This window comes from Schistocerca piceifrons, unplaced genomic scaffold, assembly GCF_021461385.2.
Source record: "Schistocerca piceifrons isolate TAMUIC-IGC-003096 unplaced genomic scaffold, iqSchPice1.1 HiC_scaffold_936, whole genome shotgun sequence".
Taxonomy (NCBI): Eukaryota; Metazoa; Arthropoda; class Insecta; order Orthoptera; family Acrididae; genus Schistocerca; species Schistocerca piceifrons.
In genome coordinates, this window is record NW_025729208.1 from 3943113 (window position 1) to 3948112 (window position 5000).

The 5000-nt window shown below is 54.1% G+C and overlaps 1 non-coding gene across 1 annotated transcript in view; it reads right to left on the reverse strand.

Moving 5' to 3' along the window:
* Positions 1-1630, reverse strand: part of LOC124772043 — a 1909-nt gene extending 279 nt beyond the window's left edge. The window contains exon 1 of the ribosomal RNA XR_007013724.1: positions 1-1630. This exon is cut by the window's left edge and continues 279 nt beyond it. This is a non-coding gene — a ribosomal RNA (small subunit ribosomal RNA).
* Between the last annotated feature and the right edge of the window lie 3370 nt (positions 1631-5000).

A 5000-nucleotide genomic window follows, 5' to 3' on the forward strand; every position in this document is an offset into this window, starting at 1 on the left:
TCAGCGGGTTACCCCGACCTTTCGGCCTAGGAAGACACGCTGATTCCTTCAGTGTAGCGCGCGTGCGGCCCAGAACATCTAAGGGCATCACAGACCTGTTATTGCTCAATCTCGTGCGGCTAGAAGCCGCCTGTCCCTCTAAGAAGAAAAGTAATCGCTGACAGCACGAAGGATGTCACGCGACTAGTTAGCAGGCTAGAGTCTCGTTCGTTATCGGAATTAACCAGACAAATCGCTCCACCAACTAAGAACGGCCATGCACCACCACCCACCGAATCAAGAAAGAGCTATCAATCTGTCAATCCTTCCGGTGTCCGGGCCTGGTGAGGTTTCCCGTGTTGAGTCAAATTAAGCCGCAGGCTCCACTCCTGGTGGTGCCCTTCCGTCAATTCCTTTAAGTTTCAGCTTTGCAACCATACTTCCCCCGGAACCCAAAAGCTTTGGTTTCCCGGAGGCTGCCCGCCGAGTCATCGGAGGAACTGCGGCGGATCGCTGGCTGGCATCGTTTATGGTTAGAACTAGGGCGGTATCTGATCGCCTTCGAACCTCTAACTTTCGTTCTTGATTAATGAAAACATACTTGGCAAATGCTTTCGCTTCTGTTCGTCTTGCGACGATCCAAGAATTTCACCTCTAACGTCGCAATACGAATGCCCCCGCCTGTCCCTATTAATCATTACCTCGGGTTCCGAAAACCAACAAAATAGAACCGAGGTCCTATTCCATTATTCCATGCACACAGTATTCAGGCGGGCTTGCCTGCTTTAAGCACTCTAATTTGTTCAAAGTAAACGTGCCGGCCCACCGAGACACTCAATAAAGAGCACCCTGGTAGGATTTCAACGGGGTCCGCCTCGGGACGCACGAGCACGCACGAGGCGGTCGCACGCCTTCAGCTCGCCCCACCGGCAGGACGTCCCACGATACATGCCAGTTAAACACCGACGGGCGGTGAACCAACAGCGTGGGACACAAATCCAACTACGAGCTTTTTAACCGCAACAACTTTAATATACGCTATTGGAGCTGGAATTACCGCGGCTGCTGGCACCAGACTTGCCCTCCAATAGATACTCGTTAAAGGATTTAAAGTGTACTCATTCCGATTACGGGGCCTCGGATGAGTCCCGTATCGTTATTTTTCGTCACTACCTCCCCGTGCCGGGAGTGGGTAATTTGCGCGCCTGCTGCCTTCCTTGGATGTGGTAGCCGTTTCTCAGGCTCCCTCTCCGGAATCGAACCCTGATTCCCCGTTACCCGTTACAACCATGGTAGGCGCAGAACCTACCATCGACAGTTGATAAGGCAGACATTTGAAAGATGCGTCGCCGGTACGAGGACCGTGCGATCAGCCCAAAGTTATTCAGAGTCACCAAGGCAAACGGACCGGACGAGCCGACCGATTGGTTTTGATCTAATAAAAGCGTCCCTTCCATCTCTGGTCGGGACTCTGTTTGCATGTATTAGCTCTAGAATTACCACAGTTATCCAAGTAACGTGGGTACGATCTAAGGAACCATAACTGATTTAATGAGCCATTCGCGGTTTCACCTTAATGCGGCTTGTACTGAGACATGCATGGCTTAATCTTTGAGACAAGCATATGACTACTGGCAGGATCAACCAGGGAGCTGCGTCAACTAGAGCTGAGCAGCCGGCCGCCCGGGAGTGTGTCCCGGGGGCCCGCGCGAACACGCAAGCGTCCGCTCAATCATTCTGCAAACAGGAGGAGGCTGAGCTCCCCTGCACAATACACCTCGAAACCCTCTCAGGTCCCGGCGGCGCGCAGCGCCGTCCCAAGTACTTGGTCGGGTTCGAGAGAGGCGCAATCGCCCGGAGTTAGGCGAGTAGACGCTTTCGGTGCGACCACCCGTGCTCCCAACTGAGCTTGCCGCTGCCGACAGAGGCCCGGGAGCGTGCTGTCGTGGCATTGCCGGCGGGAGACAACACGCGCCACCTACGGTGACCGGCAGCTCCAACGCCAGCGCCACAGAAGGACAAAAGCCCCACTTGGGTGCCGAAGCGAACTCTCCCAGCACAGCGCACGCGCCAACACATCCGCACAGCTGCGATACAAACCACCAGCGAGAACCGCTGGGGCGACCGAGCAGCAGACGGCGTCGCGGCGCCGAGCGCCGGGCGGCGGCGCATCCTCAACGCACACAGTCCTCAATCGGACCAGCACACTGAAGATGTCCACCGCGCTTCGCACCGGGCCCGCGAGGACCTACTTTGGCCGCACGGCGCCGCGCGCAGGGTGCGCCGGCGCGCAGCTGCGACGCCTGCCGCGTCCGTCGGCCGGCGCGCCTGCCACTGGCCGCCCCCACCAGCCGGCTGTAGCGCGTGCGCCCACGCACCGCGCGGCCAGCACGCCGGGAGGCGCCCCCTCACCGGCCGGGGACGGTCCCACCCAGCCACCGCCGCGTATCGCTTCACACCCAGATGCCGTTCAGTTTCGTCGGCATGGTGGGTATCGCTGGAACAACCGGTTAGTACCTCAACCTATCGTCGCCATCACCGATTCACCCCTAGCGAGAACAACCGCACCACAACAGGTTACCATTTGTTCATTTGCGTAACTTCACCAGAAAACGCAGGCGTCCATCGCCATTTGCAACTTCAACGATTATTGCATGCCTGTGTCAGGTGTCACGCCACACTACGTCTGCCCACATACACGCAACAAAATGTGCACGCCTAGACAATACGTGGAAGGTGGCCCCCGTACGTATGCGATGTCCATTGCTCGAACGACTGTCAACCGGCCTCTGTAGCATGTCGCAGATATGGAACGCGGTGCACCATGCCATCACGGTGTGTGAGGAGAGACGACTAGGTCCGAATACATCAACAGACAGCTCATGCTGATCGCCATCCACGGCGTCCGTTCCTCCCACACGTCTCTATGGCGTACCACACTGCAATCCAGCTCTCATAGGGAGACGACACGTAGCTGCGTGCACAATATTTGCACTGTATGGTCCGCCGTTTTTGGGCGCAGTCGTTGTGCGGTCACACATGTGCCACGATGTATCATTCAGTACATAAGGACGAATGTGCAGTACAGATTGTGGTTCACGCGTACGACATCAGCGGACAGTTGACACAGGCCGCACCACAACGTAGCCTGAGTACGTCGCATGCGAAGGGCATTGAACATGCAAACTTCTCACCAACCAGCTTGCGAAGGCAGGGGGCAAGGTGGGGACGTGGGGAGGGGCGGCATGTACGTCCTGCTGCCATCCACATTACAGTGTACAGCAGGAGCATGTGGAAAGTGAGCAAGACTTGCAAGGTGTTTAACATGAAGCGATACACAGGGGTGCGGGCAGTGCGAGTAGCGAACTATATTGCGAGGGTTGCGGGTGGGCAACACTACAGTAATTGAACGAGTCGTATAACAATTACAGAGCAGGTTTAGGCGACAACGTGGGTTACGTTAAGGCGACAACATGGGTTAGGTTAAGGCACAACATGGGTTAGGTTAAGGCACAACATGGGTTAGGTTAAGGCACAACATGGGTTAGGTTAAGGCACAACATGGGTTAGGTTAAGGCACAACATGGGTTAGGTTAAGGCACAACATGGGTTAGGTTAAGGCACAACATGGGTTAGGTTAAGGCACAACATGGGTTAGGTTGAGGCACAACATGGGTTAGGTTAAGGCACAACATGGGTTAGGTTGAGGCACAACATGGGTTAGGTTGAGGCACAACATGGGTTAGGTTGAGGCACAACATGGGTTAGGTTAAGGTACAACATGGGTTAGGTTAAGGTACAACATGGGTTAGGTTAAGGTACAACATGGGTTAGGTTAAGGTACAACATGGGTTAGGTTAAGGTACAACATAGGTTAGGTTAAGGTACAACATAGGTTAGGTTAAGGTACAACATAGGTTAGGTTAAGGTACAACATAGGTTAGGTTAAGGTACAACATAGGTTAGGTTAAGGTACAACATAGGTTAGGTTAAGGTACAACATAGGTTAGGTTAGGTTAGGTTAGGTTACACGTTGTTGTACGGAAAGGTGTAGGGGGGGGGGGGGGGGGGCGGGGGCGGCAGGTTCGTTGATAGTGATTATAGTAAGTGAATGCTTGTGACATGATCAGATTTGTCACGTCAGGATGCACCTTTGGCTTATTAGAGGCGGCGCTCCAATTCTATGCTTGTGTGAGACCTGTGTCTTTGACTCATGTCATTGTTTGTGCGCTGTGACAGGAGGTACTATTGTGATGTTGGGTGCACCGTTGTATAGGACATGTGTGGGTGTTGGTGCCTGGTCTGCGCAATGGTGGATGTCGAAAGGCTGGGATATTGTATTTTCCGCACGGACCTCCTGGTCTGGTTGTGATAGTGTGGATTGTGTAATGTGGCGGAGAAGATGCACTGGATGTTGTTCCATGCTGGTGCTTACATATTGTATGTGCGCCTGTTAGAAGCAGAGAGTGGTGCGTGATCAGAGTGTCTGGCTGACGTGTGGTTCCCATTTTGGGCAGACTCTTTCAGCATGTATACGGACAGTTGTGTATATTTGCTGTAGTTTGATGGCTCTGCATTGATTACTAATCAGCGCCGTGTGTACGGGTAATCTGGTTCCAGTCCAAAATGTTCCATCTGTGTACATTAGTGACAAAGACTCCCCCCATGCAGTGGGGCTCGGTCTGTTATAACTCTTCCGCGTAATATATTTGCCCCACGTTTTTGCGACTGCGAGTGCGAGTGCAACGCGCATGGGGACCGACATGCTGATGGCTCGGTATCGGACGCCGTACAGTGAGCAACGCGATCGCGTCTCTCGCTCGTAAGTGGTACAGGTCGCGGCTCATGTATACGGACAGCGGGAATGTCGCATATTGGAAATAACTCTTCATGAAACGCAAGTTATAGGGGTGGATTGCACTTTACGAGTGCGGGAAACGTCCGCCGTTCATCCGCTGGAGGTGCGAGTTTGGCGGTTGGGGTGGTGCACGAACGGGTGCGGGTGGCGTCATTGCCGGTCC